Below are 21,805 nucleotides of genomic sequence, written 5' to 3' on the forward strand. Positions count from 1 at the left end.
GGTAATAATGAGGTGAGAATGTGTGGCAACGCATGGGTATTCTAAGCAGTCATGAGCCCTTTTTTAGAAACACGAGGTCCTGCTGAGGCAACATTGTTCCTTCCACACTTCTAATGTTCAATCCAGTTTCCTCCTTTCAGAATCGCAGTGACAAATTATGTAATCACATTATAATTCAACGGAGTCACAGAAAATATTCCACTACTATTGTTCTGATAATACCCTCATAGTACAGTCAGGCGATTCATCTCCTTTTGTCTTTGTCCTGCTTGGTCTTTGTTCAGTCTCCTTGGTCCACAGAGGAGAAGCGCCACACGCTTGCCAGATATAATTTCTTCTAACCCTCCCTGTCAGATCTACTGACTAGCTGTCCCTCCAGACAGTCCCAAACGCCACCCAACACCTCGCTGAGACACCTCGGGGCGAGACAGGGCATCAATCAACCGTGGCCCACGCTGTCGTATGATCAGAGCCATTCTCTGTTTTGATTCATGAGAGTCATGCCTCTGAGGGCTTGTAATATTTTGACACTTTGGCGATATGCTTCATGTTATATTCCTGCCAATAGTACACAGTGAACTGAGCTGAAGGGAGGGAGAAAAAGAAAGAAAGATAGATGGATAGATAGGTAGGTAGGAAGAGATAGAGATCCCAATAGGATTTTGCGAGCCAGCCACTGCCAGACAGGAGAGATAGATTTGGAAGTGGGGGTATCTATGAGATGGGAAACATGGCAGAAATATAAACCATCTCCTCTCCTTCTAGACTGAAATCCTTTTTGGATTTTGGAATTGGAGCAGAGGGAAGAAAATTACCCAAAGTGTGCAAAGACAAAAACAGCCTAAAAGGTTAAGAGCAGTGCGATTGCCTGTTCTGATGATCTGTGGAGGGCATCAGGGGTGAAAATTGCATATGTGCATGAGACAGAGGCAGACAGCAAACAAAGTGCGTGCGGGGAAGTATTTATGTATCCATAGTTTTGTGCGCTCGGAGGAAATTTGCTCTTCGGTCCATCTGCTCCTGGGTCTACTCGTGCCTCACCTGCACATTAAAGGTACTGCGGTCACCGTGGCAACATATATCTGTTCTGCAGACATCGGTCTCAGCCAACAAGACGCAAATACACACAGACACACTGAGGCCTCATTATTAAACATTTCCAGGTACTACCTGCAGTGGCTGCATGTCACATGGAGAAATAAAATGAAAGCTTAATGTGAGAATATTTGCGTTAATTCATAATTAAAAAGTTCAAATGTTTCCAAACAGTTTAATAGAATCACAGGGCTTTCTGCTTCAGCTATACTTACTTTGGTGTGACCAGTGGAGGGTGGTTGTTACTAACTACTGTTGCTTTGTAACAGACACTGAGCTGTTTTCACACATAAACTTCAAATGCATTCTCACTACTAGAGCTCCAGTTGGTTTTGGAGAAGGGTGGTGCTTACTTAGAGCATGCACAAAGAAGACCACATGGGCTTGACTGGTCATCTCGCAGACTTTAAACTATAAGGAGCTGCAGGTAAAAGAGGCTTTGATATCACATCAAAGCTATTCGGACATTTGCTTTGTCACATGCAGCACTACAGAGAAGTGAGAAACAACACAAAAACACTCCAGGGCTGCAGTGCATGTGTGATAATGGCTCATTAATTCTGTTGCTTTTACCCCACATTTACTGCACTTTGCTGCCACGCTGGCTCCTGTTTTCCAAAAATTACTCGAAGGTGCTTTGTGTGGATTGGCAACATCAGTGAAATACAACCACACTGAGATTCAGCTCATTTAGAAACTGGCTTGCATGGCTGCAGGTTCAAATCCTTCATCTTCATGTTCTCACAGCAGAATTTAATAACTTAAAGCAAGGTTTGGGTCATACTTGTCAAGTCATTTTGTTTCATTGTTGCTAAGCTCAGCAGCAGCAGGTAGGTAGTTGAACAGCTTTATAAACTGTCTTCCCCTCACCTAATCACATTATTACTTAAGACTCCTCTTAATTTTGTCTATGTTAGCCTGCTGCCCATTAACGAAATAGTATTAACAATAAATTAAGACAATTAAAATGACTCTTACTTTGTATTGTGGTAGAAAAAAAATGTAATAAAATAACTTAAAATGAATATTTCCCATTAAGTAACCCAGCACTGGGATACACATGACATCTCAGTCTGAACTAAAACTAAAACAATAAACATTGCATCTGGGAAAATGTGCAAAAGATGAGAAGGTGACAATCTCCTAGTCAAATGCAGCATTGATGCCGAATTTTATTGCCACTGACATCATTTTTTTTCATTCGACTTATATCTTTCATGCTCAATTTATTTTTTTATTTTTTCTGTCAGATTTTGTTCATTCACAGTGACATAAATCTAACCCCATATGTGAGCACTATGAATGCTGTCCAGCCTAAAAATGTGGCATTATCTGCATATTTGATAAGACACTCCACCCTCCAGTGCTGCAGTTAAAAGCTATACGATAGTTACTTTTGATTTGGGGGATTCAGAACAAGTCATGTGCATAACCTGATCCTTGCTTTTGGCACATTTGTTCTGATGTATGCATGCATGCTGTTTATTTGTCATGGTTTAGCAGTCTGCTGCGGATATCCAGTATTTAGCCTATGGGAACAAAACGACGACGGCAGTAATGAAGATTTAATGTGTGAACATTAGCCACAGAATAAATTCTCAAATTCTTCAACGACTCAAATGAGCAGGAAATGGGAATTATTCAATCAGCGGACAAATAAATAAGACATATGATATGAAATTAATATGAGAATGTATTGCAACAGTCCATCTGTTCACACAATTGTTCCCCTGACAGAAACGCCCACTCACTCGTGGCAAAAACCAGCAGACACGCGTGCACAAAAATCAAACACTTGCACACCGGTCCTTTCTCTCTGTTGTTTTCCATCCTTCTCCTGTATATTTTTGGATGGTGGGTTTTTTTCTACTTGTGAAATCACCCACTGTTGTCACAGAGATGGACATTAGCGCTGACATGATTTAGCAGAGAGCCACCATCTGATAAGCTTCATTCACTGTGTGAGAGCAGGATGAGGAATAGTGGAATAGTGGACATAAAGGCAGGTGTGTTCGTGGGGCATGCAGGGGCAAAGGGGATGAAAGGAGCGAATCAAAGTGGGCTGACTGACAGTGTTTGAACTGTGGGGTCACTTGCACCCCAGGTAGCCCATTTTCAAGTCTGCAATGGTGGTGATCAGAACAGATTTGAGCTCAGAGAGGAGAGGCTGAGATGAAGCGAAACGAGGTACTGTGAGTGAGAGAGAAAAAAAAAAAGCGTTGCATAGGGAAAATGGAGAATAATGTTTTTTTTTTCTCACCTTCCTCACCTCTTCCCCATGGAGTAAAATGCATTAGCAGAATAGTAGGAAAGAGATGAGGGGATCACATCATTGCTTTTTTTCCAGCAGCATATGCACAGTGCAACCATCAAAAGCAGGCAATCCTACAACAGATTAACAATATCAGATTTTCTCTTCCACATCAAGGAGAACAGGTTTTTACTTCTACTGCAGCTAACAGTTAACCATCGAAACATACAACTACTAACTACAACTAAGCCATTAAACATCATCCAAGGCTTCTCTGATGTGCACAAGAGCTGTAAGCAGGCCCAGGAGATAGATACCAGATAAACGAACCAATGATCCTCTCTGCACTTCAAGCCAGTAAAACATCATTTTTTCTCTTCATGTCTCCTTCACTTTCAGTTAAAGCCTATGCCACCTGCCAACAACAATGAAAGAGCACAGCTGATCATCTGAAGCACCAGTGCTGGAAACAGCTAAAATGCCACTCTGTGATTCATCATCCTTCAGTTACTATAAACCACAAAGGAAAAAGAAATATGGAGAGAAGGTCTTGTGAATTTATGGATCAAAGAAAGACATGTGTAAGATCGACAAGAAGCCCACAATAAAGTTGTGTCTTATTAGATTTACAGATTTTAAACCAACAGAAATGGTTAATTAAATAATTCACTGTGCCTCTGCACAATGTCACATTGTCAGCATCCCACTGAAGTCACCTTGGGCAAACTGTCTAGCTGTCACTGCACAGCTGTGATATCAGTTGTCTTTCTTCTGCCCATCAAGGCTGTATTCTAAAAACATCTTTCCAACAAGGCGCTGTATGGGCTGTGAATCCTGCCGCCCCAAACCCCCTCTGCTGGAGTTCAACTTGGGTCAATTTCAATCCCCATCTGCAGCTGCTGCGCTAATTGAGCAGCTCTGCTGAGTATGTGATCTTATATCAGGTGTTTTGAAAGAGGCTGTTAGCATCCCACCCAACAAGGGGGAAAAAAGCTGGACACTCATGATAGTGTTCCATACTGCGCGCCTCTGCGGCGGAGGGAGCGCAGCTGGACACACACCACTCCAAGCTGCCAAGCTGCTGATCTGTCACACACACTCACCGCATAATGGAGTGTGCGAGGATTTGAAAATAAAGAAAAACATTCATGTATGCTAATACCCCCCCACCCCCCACCTCAACCTCTTTAAACGAAGACTACACGAAAAAAAAGTCAAACTAAATCTACACTCCCAATTACCTATAATACCCACCATCCGTTACCATCCACAGGCGAGTCTCCTCCAGGGTATCAGATGATGAATGTGTGTAAGGCAGGTGACAGATTTGGCCATCACGCTTTATGACTGTGGAGTTTTAGAGCATCTGGCAATGAGAACGAATACAACTGGGCTTTAGACTGCAGCCAGTCTCCATTTATCAGAACCAATATGTGAGCTGCTAAAGCCTGAGAGAACCGGAGAACGGCTGAAGAAGCCACAGAGCATAATGCATAGAGTGAGATGGAGTGTTATGCACTCTGCTGCGTACTGAGACAATCATACTGTAATTACACTTATGGCGCGTGTGAGATGGACCTATAATCACCTAATCATATCGATCAAACCCACACAGCGCTCTGACTCGCGCAGACAGAAAGATTTTAAGAAATAATATATATTTTCAGATATGCACACACACACACACACACACACACACACACACACACACACACACACACACACACACACACACACACCACGCTGTTTTGTCACTTTGTCACCCATTAACAAAAAAAGCACGGCTCACACCTCGTCAACGCATACTGAGGTCTATATGTGCTCCGCACGCGCATACGCCCACGCGCACACAAGCCCTACACATTCACACGGACGAGATTACAACAGGTGCAGTCGCCTGCGCGTCTCCACGGCGATCAGAAGGACCGACGCATGGGCTCTAGGTCGCGGTAATCACCTTTATCACCTTTAACACGCCGCCCCGGAGGCAGCACGCTAATTGGCCGTGAGGGTATAGCCTACCTGCCCGTGAAACGACTTTTCCTCCGGTGTGCGAGTCACCCCGTTCTGTTAGAGCACCGTTGGCGGAGACGCTGAAGGTGTTTGTGTGAATTGCCAAGATGTGTTTATTCTGTTTGCATCCGTCCTGTGCTCTTGAGGAGTCCGTCCGACAGTCAAAGATGGACTCATTCAGTCTGTGTGTTGGACCTGCCTGGGGAATTCACCAGCGTGTCATGTGTTCCACACTTTTTAGATAGTTATTTTAAAAAATCAACTGGTTAGATGGGGAGGACGCTGGTGGTGGTGATGGTGTGAAATGTTGTCCGTTTTGGCTGAAACACAGACCCACATGAATGGCCTTATGTCCGCTTCCTACATCTCACTTCTCATCGCCATGTCTCGAGAATTTGGGGTCGTTTTGGGATGAAGCAGTTGGTAGGTAGAGTGCCAAATCTGCGTCCTATCAGCTCGCCCAGACGAACGCCACCCAGCCGCCCACGGGTCTGGGTCTAAGAACCGGTGCTGCTGTTGCAGCTGCTTCTCTCAGTCGCCTGTTATAAAACAAATTTTAAAAAGAAAGAAATGAAGAAAAAACACGATCTAATTCAGTCTTCCTTGTCGAATTCAAACCACAGCGTGGATGATGCACGGCGAAAGCTTTGAGCGCAGATTTGTCAAGCAGCAAAGGGACGGGAAGGGATCTCCCGACGCTCCTGGTGCATCTATCACGGCTACTCCTGCTGACAGATTTAACCCATTTGTCAGTCCAGTCCGGTAAGGGAGGGGGCACATAAGGGGGGCGACGGCAGCAGGCTGTGTATAGGTGAGCGGGAAGATATGCGACGCCGTCCTCAGTGGGAGTTGCCCTTCTATCAGGTGTGTGTGTGAGAGAGAGAGGCTGTGAGGTCCGAGCAATTAAGGGTTCAACGAATCACTGAAACAAAGCCCCGGGGAAGTGTGTTTGTGTTTTTTCATTTAGCCATTCTTCACAGCTATAAGAGTCATTGATGACCAATTATGGTGTTTAGGAAGTGACATCAGCCGCAGTACTTAAATGATGCAGTGTGTCTACCCCCCACTCCATCCCTCACTCCCACCACCCTTCCCAGGTCTTCATCTTTTTCATCTTCTTGCAAGATTCAAGGCACCTTCCTCCACCCAAGCCTTTTTCTTTCTTTTCCTTTTATTTTTAAACCACTGTTATTAGACCTTCCTTTCGTTCTTATCAGGCTGTCTGTGTTTCCAGCCTCTGATGAAAATACCCCCATTTTACACTCCGTATACTAATTATATAATAGACCATGTGAAGCCTCAGCTTCCCCCCATCAGTGGGACCGCAGCAGCTCGATTGCAGTCTTTAGCCTTGAGGTTGAAAACTGTGTCGACCGCGCTGCTCCGCCGTAATATTTAAAAGTAGTTGGAACAGCCCTTTTCAACACCCGGCGCACTCTCCTCGCGCTGGTCGCAAAGGGTTAATACATTATGCGTTCGCCTCAGGGATGTAGCAGCGTGATGGGCCGCTAGACTGCTGTTTCTCCCTGGGATTTGAGACATCAGTGAAAAGTAAAGACAACACAAGCGAGCCATAAATGTTTCACCGTGGCGCTCTGACGGTGCTGGGTACAGAGTTAATGAGGCTATCGAAGGTTTTGAACCTGACCTACAAAGCTCTGAACTTTACCTCTGTTTTTCTAAAGTTTCCTAAACATGAGCATTTTTCTTGAAGGGGGCGCTGTCCATGGTGCTGAATGGCTCCCCCTTGTTTTCCATTAGAGGCGGGACAAATGAAGGTGAAGTAAAATGCCTCAACATTTAGAAGGGTTTGGGATCTATTACGATATTTTTTTTAAAAACACGTAAACATATTATCATACTTCATCTCTAAAATAACACTCTATGGCCATCAACACTACAATGAGCGGGTGGAGGGAGGTTTGGAGTCTTCTCCCACCCCCATTCTCTGCGGCCTGCTGGAGCGGGAGGGCTAGTAGGAGGAGTTGGCCGTCCGACTGCGGTCTGGGGTGTGGGGCCTCCCTGCTGCTGCGGAGTCGGGGTGGTCTGCCTCTCCCCACCGCAGGGAAAAGGGTAACACCACCTGGGTCTGGGTGCAATTCCCCCCTCCAGGGGCAAGGGTACCTAGACCCGGTTTGTAGAGTACGCTTGGGGAGTGTGATTGTGTGTACAGCGTCTCTTTATGTCTGTCTCCACGTTGGTTGAGTGTGGAGTGAGTGCATATGAGAGCATGAAGGTGGGAATGGATGTTTGTGTCTGTGTGTGCCTGTATGTCTGTGTCTATATGTCAGGTTGGGTATCAGACGCCACCTCTCTGGGGACACCTCAGGCCCTCCAAGGTTTGGAGGCCTATTTCCACCCACCACCACTTCCCCTGCCGGTGGCGGACTCCCTCAGGTGTCGGTGTGTTGGTGGTTCTTTGTGTCTGGGGGTGGGCGTCCGGGTACACACCGGCTCACTCCTTGGCGGCCGCTTGTCAGGGCCTGGGGCCTGGGGCTCGCTCGGGCCCCCTTTGGAGGTGGGGTGCCCCCGGCCTCTCGGCCTGGGGCTCGGTCACTCAGGCGCAGCTGGGGGCCGGCGGAGCTCACGGGCGCGTCACTGCAACTCCCCCTGACTTCTGCTCCGCGGCTGCTGGGCGAGCCCTCATCTGGGACTCTCCTCAGCTCTTACTGGAATAGTGGCGCGGCTGCCCCTCTGTTGGTCTTCCATGGTCTCTTGTGTTCTGGGGGCCTCTGGATATCTGGAGTTTTGATCTCCTCCATACCCGCTTCACACCCTGGAGGACGGGGCTGTGGCCCCCCCACACTCCCTAGCAGATCATTACATGGAGAAACCTTTGGAATGCAAGCATGCTGATCCACACAGGTATGCACACATGGGTATTCACAGACGCGGACTAAAGCTTTCTTGGCTGCTACCTCAAAGCACACTGTGCGCTGTCTATCTTGCGTGCTGCACAATATCGTTTATTATTTAGTAAATATTGATATCTATGGCTAGCTAGTTTATTGTGATGGTGCTTTGTTTTCTCTATTATTATGTTGCTCTTTGTTGTTTGCTGTCTCCTCTGTTTGTTTTTTTTGTTTGTGTTTTTTTTTTTTCTCCATACAGGTGACCCAGGAGTTCTTTTTTTTTTTTTCTCTCTCTCTTCCCCCCCCTTCTCACTGTCTCTTCTCCCCTTTGGTTTTCTTTCTTTCTCTCCCCCTCTTTCTCTCATTCATTCCCCCTGTCCTATTTATTAAAAAAAAAAAAAAAAAAAAAAAAAAAAAAATGACAAAGGATGAACTGAAGCTCTGCCATCACGTAATGTCGCATACTGCTGTTTCTGATGTCATTAAAAAAAAAAAAAAAAAAAAAAAAAAAAAAAAAAAGGGATATAGCAGCGTGATGGGCCGCTAGACTGCTGTTTCTCCCTGGGATTTGAGACATCAGTGAAAAGTAAAGACAACACAAGCGAGCCATAAATGTTTCACCGTGGCGCTCTGACGGTGCTGGGTACAGAGTTAATGAGGCTATCGAAGGTTTTGAACCTGACCTACAAAGCTCTGAACTTTACCTCTGTTTTTCTAAAGTTTCCTAAACATGAGCATTTTTCTTGAAGGGGGCGCTGTCCATGGTGCTGAATGGCTCCCCCTTGTTTTCCATTAGAGGCGGGACAAATGAAGGTGAAGTAAAATGCCTCAACATTTAGAAGGGTTTGGGATCTATTACGATATTTTTTTTAAAAACACGTAAACATATTATCATACTTCATCTCTAAAATAACACTCTATGGCCACTCGCTGACCTTTTTAAATGTCAAAATCTAATTTCTGTACTTCTCTAATACTTTAAGATCCGCACTTTAAGGACAGAACTATACAAAAGGTGTCTTTAAAAAATAATAATGTATTTTTTTAGTACAGTTGGTGGACACTAAAACACGTACCACAAGGAAACATCTATGTATATATCGTTAGCTTCATAGCATAAGTGCCTAAGTCATTGACTTAGTCAAATGACTTAGGCAATTATGCTATGAAGCTAACGATATGTAACTTAAACATTATGACAGGACATTGAGAAAGGTGTTGTCCTTTTCGAGGAAATTCTGAGCATCAGACTGTTTATGCCCTGCATTCATGTGAATCTTTATACATCCATGTGCATCACTATGCTGAAATACTTTCTGTATTGGTTTCAAATAGATTTATTTCTTAACATTTCTCATTTTGTCTTATTATTCAAGACACACAAAGGAGCGATTTAATCTTCTTCCTTTTCTGTTAGCCTGGGTTCAGATGTTGGAGGGTAACAAGATGTGCATATATTCTGATGTAGTTCTGCAAGATTTCAAGCTTTCTGCATATTCAAAACGTGTCTTTCAGGATGAGTTTTGTTAATCTTGTCCATCTCAACTCTGAAACACAGAGCATGTTGGATTTATTTAATTCAATAGTGGACATTGGTTGCACACAATTGTTTTGCTTTGGCAGAAACTTAAACAACTGAGTTAAATCAACACAACTCATTCATATTCAATAAACCTGTGCATTTTGTGTTGAGAAAACATGATTGAAACATGTCTAGATGAAGTACAGTGGGGCAAAAAAGTATTTAGTCAGCCACCGATTGTGCAAGTTCCCCCACTTAAAATGATGACAGAGGTCAGTAATTTGCACCAGAGGTACACTTCAACTGTGAGAGACAGAATGTGAAAAAAAAAATCCATGAATTCACATGGTAGGATTTGTAAAGAATTTATTCGTAAATTAGGGTGGAAAATAAGTATTTGGTCACCTCAAACAAGGAAAATCTCTGGCTCTCACAGACCTGTAACGTCTTCTGTAAGAAGCTTTTCTGTCCCCCACTCGTTACCTGTATGAATGGCACCTGTTTGAACTCATCATCTGTATAAAAGATACCTGTTCACAGCCTCAAACAGTCAGACTCCAAACTCCGCCATGGCCAAGACCAAAGAGCTTTCGAAGGACACCAGGAAAAGTATTGTAGACCTGCACCAGACTGGGAAGAGTGAATCTACAATAGGCAAGCAGCTTGGTGTGAAAAAATCAACTGTGGGAGCAATCATCAGAAAATGGAAGACATACAAGACCACTGATAATCTCCCTCGATCTGGGGCTCCACGCAAGATCTCATCCCGTGGGGTCAAAATGATCATGAGAACGGTGAGCAAAGATCCCAGAACCACACGGGGGGACCTGGTGAATGACCTGCAGAGAGCTGGGACCAAAGTAACAAAGGTCACCATCAGTAACACACTACAACGGCAGGGAATCAAATCCCGCAGTGCCAGACGTGTTCCGCTGCTGAAGCCAGTGCATGTCCAGGCCCGTCTGAAGTTTGCCAGAGAGCACATGGATGATACAGCAGAGGATTGGGAGAATGTCATGTGGTCAGATGAAACCAAAGTAGAACTTTTTGGTATAAACTCAACTCGTCGTGTTTGGAGGAAGAAGAATACTGAGTTGCATCCCAAGAACACCATACCTACTGTGAAGCATGGGGGTGGAAACATCATGCTATGGGGCTGTTTTTCTGCCAAGGGGACAGGACGACTGATCCGTGTTAAGGACAGAATGAATGGGGCCATGTATCGTGAGATTTTGAGCCAAAACCTCCTTCCATCAGTAAGAACTTTGAAGATGAAACGAGGCTGGGTCTTCCAACATGACAATGATCCAAAACACACCGCCCGGGCAACAAAGGAGTGGCTCCGTAAGAAGCATTTGAAAGTCCTGGAGTGGCCTAGCCAGTCTCCAGACCTCAACCCCATAGAAAATCTGTGGCGGGAGTTGAAAGTCCGTGTTGCTCAGCGACAGCCCCAAAACATCACTGCTCTCGAGAAGATCTGCATGGAGGAATGGGCCAAAATACCAGCTACTGTGTGTGCAAACCTGGTAAAGACCTATAGTAAACGTTTGACCTCTGTTATTGCCAACAAAGGTTATGTTACAAAGTATTGAGTTGTATTTTTGTTATTGACCAAATACTTATTTTCCACCCTGATTTACGAATAAATTCTTTACAAATCCTACCATGTGGATTCATGGATTTTTTTTTCACATTCTGTCTCTCACAGTTGAAGTGTACCTCTGGTGCAAATTACTGACCTCTGTCATCATTTTAGGTGGGGGAACTTGCACAATCGGTGGCTGACTAAATACTTTTTTGCCCCACTGTAAGTTGAGCTCTTGGAATATATTAATCCTTCACAATTTTGTCATTTTTATTCCAACACTATTCAATAACCAGTACTACTTGGTCACTTAAATACTACATGTTGTCTTCATATTACATCAACAAAGTCTAGTTAACATAAAAAATTGAATGGATTTACAACAACTTCCATATCTTTATCTGGGTTGCAGGGGCATAACCCCAAAGTGATAGGTTAAGAGGCAGGGTCCACCCTGGAAAGCTCACCAGTCTATCACATAGAGACAAACAACCATTTGCACTCACACATACATGGGTAGTTTAGAATGACCAATTAACCTAACCTAATGAGTACAGGACTTCTAACTGTGGGAGGAAACAAGAATCCCCAGAGAGAAGCAACTGCAAGCTAGTTAGATTGTAGATTTGAACCCAGGACCTCCTTGCTGTGAGGCAACAGCACTAACCACCACGCCACCAATCCAGGCTTAACAACAGTAAGAAAGCTATGATTACAAGGCTTGATGCAGATAGCAGCTAGGATGGTGTGTGTATAGTTGTCTGCCTCTTATAACTCCAGTGATTTTCCTGCAGTTTGAAATCTTATGTGATCTTGTGAATTTCATGAGTCCAGCTACTAACCACTCTTACTAGATTCTATCATGTCATCTCAACAAGAACAAATTAAGTTGCTGAATTTCATTAAGACCCTACATGATTTAATTGCGTTCACCATAGAAACATGAAATTATTTTGTTCAAATTACAAGTTAGACTTTTGTAAATGAAACAAGTACCCAATTTCCTTTTTTTGGTATACCAAAAAAAGCAGAGGCGGCTGCTTGACTTGAGACTCGAGATGGACGCCTTCCTCAAACCACAATCCAAAGGGCGCGAGACAAAATCACGTGCGGTGTCGCGAGATTTAACATTGCTATATTATTGACGTACTTCACTCGAACAAGATATGAACAACTTAATATACCCTCTCTGCATATCATGTAATTTCTATAGTTACACTGAACTTTAAAGCATGAGGCAATTGTGTTAAATACACGCAAGATGCCTACATAAATCCAAGAGATGGCCAGTCCCCTTTTTTCTGTATATGTTAGTGAAGCTGTAAAAGAAAAACAAGGAACATTAACTTAAGATTAGCGAACCAACTAAGAACACTGGTTAAACTGCAAAACAAAATTTAAACCTTCTCCTCTGTTTTTCTTTCTGCACCTGCAGGTTTATCAACATGCCCTGAGAAGTGAAGGTGATCCTGAGTGTGTCTGGAATACTGAAAAAATAAGCAGCTGCGGGACTTTTGGAAGAGGAATATTGTCCCACTCCTGTCTGACACAGGATTCTAACTGCTGAACAGTACTGAGTCTTCTTTGTTGTATTTTTCATTTCATGATGCACCAGATGTTTTTAATTGCTGAATGGTCTGGACTGCAGGCAAACCAGTTAAGCATCCGACTTTTCCACTGGAAAGTCATGGTTTTGTAATAGCTGCAGTATGCAGTTTAGCATTATCTTACTAATATATCGAAGGCCTTCCCTTAGAAGAAAATGTCTTCTGGATGGCAGCATTAGTTGCTCTAAAACCTGTATATTCCTTTATGCATGGATGGAGCGTTTCCAGATGTGCAAGTTGCCAATACAATAGGTACTAATGTACCCCCATTCCATCAAAGATGCAGGCTTTTCACCTGAGCGCTGATAACAAGGCAAGTGGTCATTATCCTCTTTAGTCTGGAGAATGCTTTTTCCACGAGTTCTAAAAAGAAATGATAAATTACAAATTTTGATTAATCTTACCACAAAACACTTCTCTACTTTTGATCAGCTGATTTTAGATTCGCTTTAAGATAGCTGCATGCTCTCATTTGGCTTCTTCTGTGCATGATAGAGCTTTGACCTGCAGTTGTATTTTTTATATTTTTAAATAAATAATGATTGATTTTTAACACTTGGATGAAAATCAGTGACTGCCTGAAGTTTAGAACAAATGGATCACCGAATGCTGCGTCTCCCCTGTTGAGGTTCTCTTCCAGGCTTTTAATGCAACCTTCAGTTGCTGCTTGCTTGTAGGCCTCTGTGCTGGAAAAGCATGCTCTTGGTCACATGATCTCAAAAATATCCTATTTCTTTGATCTGGACAAACGTTTGGGTTGCTTTTGGAGCATCCTTGGGTCATTATCCATTTGCACTGAAACACTGATCAGTTTTGCAACATTTGGCTGAATCTGTGCAGAGAGTATAGCCCTGCACACTTTAGAATTCATCCTGCTTCCTCTATCAGCAGTCACATTATCAATAAACACTAGTGACCTGATTCCACTGGCAGCCATACATACCTTTTCCATAATGCTACCTCCACTATGTTAGACATATAATGTTGTATGTTTAATTAATTTAAGACCATAAGCTGTTTCTCTCCTACTCCTTTATTCCCATCATTCTGGTTCAAGTTCATTTTGGTTTCATTTGTCCAAAGACAGATGTTGCGTTGTTGTTTTTCTTAACTATAGAAATAATTCTGTCATCATGCACTTTTCTTCTTTTTTAGACCTTTTGGGTCTTTAGATGTTGCTAAGCTGGCCAGGTTCCATTGATTGTTGATTTGGCCTCTTCTACATTTTTTAGTATCTCTCTGAAAGGTTTATCTATTTATCTATTTATATTGGCAACCTCACTAACTTACAAGCTCTTTGTTTGGCCCTCATTTTTATCAATACAGTAAAAGCCATAAAACACATTTCAACACTTTTTCAGATGCGACTAACTAATTTTCTCAGAGATTAATAAAATATGCTGATTCTGATTCTTATATCATGTCTGCTTCTTTTCTCATTAAATAACAAGTGGACAGCCCTTACCTGGCCACAAAATAGCTGGACAGTCAGTAGCCCAATTAACTTTAAGCCTTTGAAAATGGGCTGATTATATCTCCAGTGAGTAAACATTTACTAGAATTTTTTTGTAAAACCCCTTGAATCTCAGCTGAAACGTGGACAACATCTGCATATTAATTAACCATGACTGTTTAATTTTAAAAGAACTGTAACAGCATCCAGAAGCAAAAGTACAAAAAAATATATCTTTATCCAACAAAATTATCAACCAAACACTGGTATTGTTTTTTTTCCCTTTTCTCCATGTAGCCTGCATGTATTACAAGTATCTCAAATATAGTGCAGAACTGAGAGCTCTTTAAAATATATATTACCTAATTCCATTTTTAGATGAATGTGGTGTAAAAGGTCTACAATGTAGTCCGTGCCTCTTCTTTACAAGTTAGAACTTTGGCCTTTTTCTGCCACTATTGAACTGTTACAGCAGGGATTCCTAAATACAAAATTCTAAATATAAAATTTCAGAATTGAAAACTCAAATTCAGCCCACTACTGGATTCTGTCCAGTCCCTTCTTTCATCATTGCCATATTTCTGGAGTCCATCTGTCCATCCGTCCTTAATATCCACTTGACCCAGCTGTGCAGATGGTGTCTGGTCATAATCTGAATTTTATGTTGAACTCACTGTGGTTTTCTTCAGTATTGAGAACTCAAATGTCAGCAGTTCTTTTTTATGTTTGCTTCATAACTGGTTTCCACACCGAGTCTAACAATCTGAATTATTTTCAGCATCCTCATTCATGCTTTTGCATTTCCCTGCTGACTGAATAATACACCTCACCTGGACTATTACATGGATTTCACATTCACAATTGGATCCTGCCAAGTGACCTTGGAGAACTGACAACTGGTGAAACATGCAGCTTCAAATACGAACAGAGGAATGACGAGAAGAAGTTTTAAATCTGAACATCTATCCATTTTCTTGTGCCTATTCAATTCAGAATCAGAGTCAAGCTGGAGCCTATCCCAGCTGTCATAGGGGGAGAGGCAGGGTACACCCTGGACAGGTCAGCAATCCATCACAATGGTCTGAAATGATCATATATATTTAGTTACATCCATAAATTATTGGACACTGACTTCTATTTACATTTACATTCAAAGATCTCATATTACCAGATCACCCCAGTAGAGCGTTTCACTCTCAGACTACAGGTGTACTTCTGTGAATGAGAGGCGGAGCCTTCAGCCTTCAGGCCCTTCTACTCTTGAACCAGCTCCCAGCTTGGATTCAGGAGTCAGACACCCTCTCTACTTTTAAGATTAGGCCTAAAACTCTCCTTTTTGATAAAGCTTTTAGGTAGAGCTAGATCAAGTGACGCGGATCCACCCTTAGTTACATTGCACTAGGGCCAGGCTGCTGAGTATTTCTTCTACACTCACTGTTTTTACTTACTATGTTTTTTCACCATTCTTCATTTAATCATTAGTTGTCATTAATATCTGGCTCTCAACCCCAGCATGTCTTTGTCTTGTCTCCCTCCCCTCACCCCCAACAACAGATGACTGCCCCTCCCTGAGCTTTCTTCCTGTTAAAAGGGAGTTTTTTCCTTCCCACTGTTGCCAAGTGCTTGCTCACAGTGCTTGATTGTTGTGGTTTTCTCTGTATTATTGGGTCTTTTACTTTATAAAGCACCTTGCTGTTATGATTTGGCACTATAGGAATAACTAGGGGTGGGTTTTTATAATCGATTTATTGATTAAAATCGATTCTGGCTTGGATAACGTAAAATCGATTCATTAAAATCCTGAATCGATTTTTTAATATAAATTTATTTTGCCCGAAATGCCAGAATCTCTGGTGACATCTCACAAAATTTCAACAACCACCAAACAGCTAAAACAGTAAATGAGAGCAGGAACATGGATTCTGCACAAAGACTTAGACACACAGCGCGACCCGCGGATCAGAATCAGTTAGATGTCGCCTTTCTCACAGTCGGGGCTGAAAGCCGACAGCTTGCTGATTCTGATCTGTCGGCAGGTCCGCGCTTTGTGTTCACGCCCTTTATGCGCTGATTCTAAAGCTGTTAGTTTGATGTCTCTCCAAACAATATTGACCGAACCAGCAGCAAAAGAAGATCCAAACTAAGCTTCACATAAACATCGTCATGGATTCACTCTGACTTTTACTGTTTTGCTTCGACCATGATGCACAGCTCTCTCTCTCTCTCTCTCTGTACTTCAACAACAGTTTCCCGTCTAAAAATCTGTTTTCTTCATTATTCGCTTGTTTATTAAGCACAAGTCTACCACAGCGCTGTCGGCCGACGTTTTTTTTTTCCGTTTTATATACTTCCGAAAAGAAAACCTAATTTCTCAATAGGTTCAATAGGCTTCTGAGCAAATTTAAACTTTTTAAAATTACGCAAAATGCAAAACGGCTAGCCGTGTCTCTAGTAAAACCTCTGTAACTTCAGAGGCAATGTTCATGTGTTGATTAATGGTTTTCTTTCGTTTTTGATGTACTGCAGAATATTTTTATAAAATCCCAGGCCAGGAAAATCACCTTCATGTTTTTCTGTTTTATCCTCAGCTACTTTGACACAAAGGCATCTGCTGTGACGCTTACACCTTTGATAAAGTCTTGCGTGTGTCAGCTTCCTTTTTACAGATACAAAAATATGTAAATCTACTGATCTGAATTATAATATTTCTGACTGTCAGAATTTCCCAGATTCAAATCGAATCGAATCGAATCGAATCGAATTAAATCGAATCGTGGATCGAATCGATTCGGGACCTTGTGAATCGGAATTGAATCGATTCTAGAAATCAGTGACGATACCCAGCCCTAGAAATAACACTTAATTGAATTAATTTTCTTCAGTATACCACCAAAGAGGGGCTTAAATCAAATATTCAAGATGTGATTAAACTGCAGAATTTCAGTTTTAATTCAAAGGGTTTAACAAAAGTGCTGCATTAACTATTTAGGAATTACATGGTTATATAGCAGACAGAAGCTGCATCCCGGCACTCGGTTCTGCTGTCCTGTATCTCAGCTGGAGGATCATCCTGCTGAACACACTCCTCCTGAGGGGTTGTCAATTATAGCTCCTAGTTTGGACAAAGTCCTTCTCTCCACCGCTGCACCCAGAGTGTCCATGGAGCTTAGGACAGAACTGGCAACCCTAAGGAGCTTGTTAAGTTTACTAACCTCCCTGATGTTCAACCATCAGCATCAGCAAACTGCACCATATAAAATTGCATCTTCTACCACGGACATGTTTTGCTCTCACACACCATTTATTGCTCGGTAATAGAGGCACGCTTTTGGCCTCCTGAGCTTTAATCACTACATAAATGGGACCATGACCAAATCATAGCCCGGAGAGACAGACTTCACACATTTAGATTGTTGACAGCAGAGAGTGCCAACAAATTATACAGAAAGACATGCAATGAAACAGAAAGGTCAGAATTGAAACTCTGACCTGCCATCAAGATGCCCCTAAGACTCAAATCAAGTCAAAACATATTTGGCATGTAAGTAAAATAACAGTATCAAGCGTTTCAAGTTAAACAGGGAAACAGAATTATGCAGGAGCAGATCGTTAAGTGAAACAGGCCAGATTAAGTATACAGACTGAAAGAGTCTCTGTTGAGGTCATAGTACATCAGCCTCCTAGCAAGAACATTAGCATTTCAAAGTCCACGTTCAGATATGGCAGTTTATTTCCTCCACCAGAGTGAAAGGTGATGATAATGTACTGCTTTAATAGCCTCCTCCACAGTTTCATGAGAATGAAAGGACTGTCTTGAAGGACAACAACGTTTGTAATTTCAGTAGAGAAATAATTGAAAATGAACTGTGACCTTATGTTTTGTTTTTTTTACTGCCGTGCAAAAGTGTATAAGACACCATATTCTATATCTGGGTGGTACTTGAAATACTTTTTACATAAACTCTGTCTACTTAGTAAACTTGCAGCTGGCTGAGGAACTGGGCCTTAATCTTGTTTCCTGCTCCCTCATGCAGTGGAAACCTGAGAAACCAGATTACAGTTTCAGATCACTACCCTGCTCGATAATACGTGCGTCATCTCACCAAATCCAACCTCATTTTCATTTGCATTTAAATATTGTCATCATCCATTCCACTCCACCTCCCTGCCATGCTTATTTGAAGTCCTGAAGTAATGATGACCTTCCATGGGGAAAAAATTTATCCTGTCAGCTAGAGTTTAGCACCGTGGGCATCATCGAAAATTAAATTTAAACTCCCTATGCGGGGTAATTCACTTTCACCTATGTACCCAGGATTGGGAACATTATGAGGAGATACTCAAAAATCAGTGATATAGTGCCTTTTTGGCTCTACCATATGTGTTTGCATACATGAATACATACAGGTTGAACAAAGGGACAAAGTGTGTAAGTGAGGAAGAGATCACAAGAAATCTGTGGTAAACAGCTGGATGCCTGAAATGGAACAGACATAAATATACTACACATAACGGTACGGCTGAAAGGTCAGACAGCCAACAATAAGCCTGCCCATCGAGTGTTCTTATAAAACTCTGCCTCAAACTGTTTCCTAAACACAAATAAATATGCTTTCTATAAAAAGTAATAAGCTCAAAAGCCCCGGGGCAAAACGTAAAGTTCCCTCTCAGAAGGTTACATCTGCAACACCACATGAATAATACAACGCTTATGGGATTTCACATCTAGACCTTTGGAGGAAAGAGTGTGTGCAAGCATGTGTGATGGAGAATGGGGGTGGAGGGCCAGCTGCTGACAGATGTGACACTGAAAAATAAAAAAAAGAGAAAGATAACTAACATCATGAGACATGTAGCTCTGCACAAATAAAATAAAAAACTTCAATCACCACTGCACATGAAAAAAAATCTGAATACAACTTTAATGCCACTTACATCTGAATAGTTTTAAAGTAATCCATCCATTCTCTTCTTCTTATCCTTATCAGGGTCAGAGTCGAGCTGCCTATCGCAGCTATCCTAGGGCACGAAGCAGGGTACACCCTGGACAGGTCACCAGTTTGTCACAGGGCTAACACATTTTTTCAGATAATTATGTGTATTTTAAACTCACATTCATGCTGTTTACACCAGATTCTGACTCATCACACCACTGCTTCAAGGTTTGATGCCTGGTGAGTTTAAATATGCTCTGCTGCATATTGGTTGTAACAAGTAGTTATTTATTGTAATCAGCCGGTACCTTCCCATCATCTGAAAGCACTCTGGTCCTTCTCCTCTGACCTCTGACATGAAGGAGGCACTGTCACAGTGGAAACTGCTCTTTGCTGGATATTTTCTCTTTTTGGACAATTCTCTGCAAATACTGTGGTTATTTGGGAAAATTCCAGTGGATCAGTATCTATATCCCTAAATGCACTAAGGTGCTGCAATGCGGTTGGCGTATTACATAGTTGTGTTAGCAAACAGTCGATCAGTTGTACCAAATAAAGTGGCTGATTAGCGCATATACAAGTAGTGCATATAAAATTAAGATATATTTCCAGAACCATCCACTGTTTCCACAATTTATTTTCAGTGATAAATCCTCCATTTCCTTTGCAAATTGAATTAGGGTGTAACAGTGTGTATCAGTGCCACACTCAAAATGAACTTGGTTTAGCTTGCATGCTTTCATTATTAGGCATATCTAATCTAAAACTTTTTCCACTCTAAAAGTGGTGTATTTGCACAAATGAAAACACAGTTTGAATTGTAATGGGACAGAGAGTGCCTTTGGGAAAGTCAATGAAGCTTTACCTGCTCCCTGTTTGTAAGCTGTGAGCTACACATCTAAAGCAAAGTCTGTCTGACAGCCTGTAATGACATTAGTCACGGTAACTTTAACATAGCTTGTTGCCCCCGCTGCCCACAAGACCATAAAATTAGAAATTACTGCCCCTTTTAGAGCAGCGGCTGGCAAAGTCAGAGTTGGTAGGACAGCTAACGAGTTAACTGTGCACAGGGACTACCTTGATCACCTGCAGGTACTTCCCACAAACATGATGGATATACCCTCAAAATGTAACCCACTGTCATTTGGAGATTACCACTGGTGACTCATCATCTGCTTGAAATAGCTGGATACACTTAGTGATGCACATGAGCGGCACACAAACACTAACAAGCATGAAAGCTCGCACAATAACGGAGCATTTAAATCACCCTGCTACACTGACAGTCAGTGTTTATTATTGTGGATATGTTGATGCAAAGATCCATCTCTTATGTTCTCTGCAGATCTCATTCCTTCGTTTAATTACCTAGTAATGTTTCAGCAGATTAAAAACTCATTTTATCCCAGAGATTTCCTGAGCATTCAATAGAGGCTGCTAAATCCTGGAACAGTTACATATTTAATGTGTTCGAGAGGAACTTTCAGTGTTTCAGTGCCCCTGGCTGCTAAATGCTACCTCCGAAGGTTCATATACAGTGGGGAAAAAAAGTATTTAGTCAGCCACCGATTGTGCAAGTTCCCCCACTTAAAATGATGACAGAGGTCAGTAATTTGCACCAGAGGTACACTTCAACTGTGAGAGACAGAATGTGAAAAAAAAATCCATGAATTCACATGGTAGGATTTGTAAAGAATTTATTCGTAAATCAGGGTGGAAAATAAGTATTTGGTCACCTCAAACAAGGAAAATCTCTGGCTCTCACAGACCTGTAACGTCTTCTGTAAGAAGCTTTTCTGTCCCCCACTCGTTACCTGTATGAATGGCACCTGTTTGAACTCATCATCTGTATAAAAGACACCTGTCCACAGCCTCAAACAGTCAGACTCCAAACTCCGCCATGGCCAAGACCAAAGAGCTTTCGAAGGACACCAGGAAAAGTATTGTAGACCTGCACCAGACTGGGAAGAGTGAATCTACAATAGGCAAGCAGCTTGGTGTGAAAAAATCAACTGTGGGAGCAATCATCAGAAAATGGAAGACATACAAGACCACTGATAATCTCCCTCGATCTGGGGCTCCACGCAAGATCTCATCCCGTGGGGTCAAAATGATCATGAGAACGGTGAGCAAAGATCCCAGAACCACACAGGGGGACCTGGTGAATGACCTGCAGAGAGCTGGGACCAAAGTAACAAAGATCACCATCAGTAACACACTACAACGGCAGGGAATCAAATCCCGCAGTGCCAGACGTGTTCCGCTGCTGAAGCCAGTGCATGTCCAGGCCCGTCTGAAGTTTGCCAGAGAGCACATGGATGATACAGCAGAGGATTGGGAGAATGTCATGTGGTCAGATGAAACCAAAGTAGAACTTTTTGGTATAAACTCAACTCGTCGTGTTTGGAGGAAGAAGAATACTGAGTTGCATCCCAAGAACACCATACCTACTGTGAAGCATGGGGGTGGAAACATCATGCTATGGGGCTGTTT

Source organism: Diplotaxodon limnothrissa, linkage group LG10 (assembly GCF_057381915.1).
Source record: "Diplotaxodon limnothrissa isolate DT_005_m linkage group LG10, D_limnothrissa_male_GT1.1, whole genome shotgun sequence".
NCBI lineage: Eukaryota > Metazoa > Chordata > Actinopteri > Cichliformes > Cichlidae > Diplotaxodon > Diplotaxodon limnothrissa.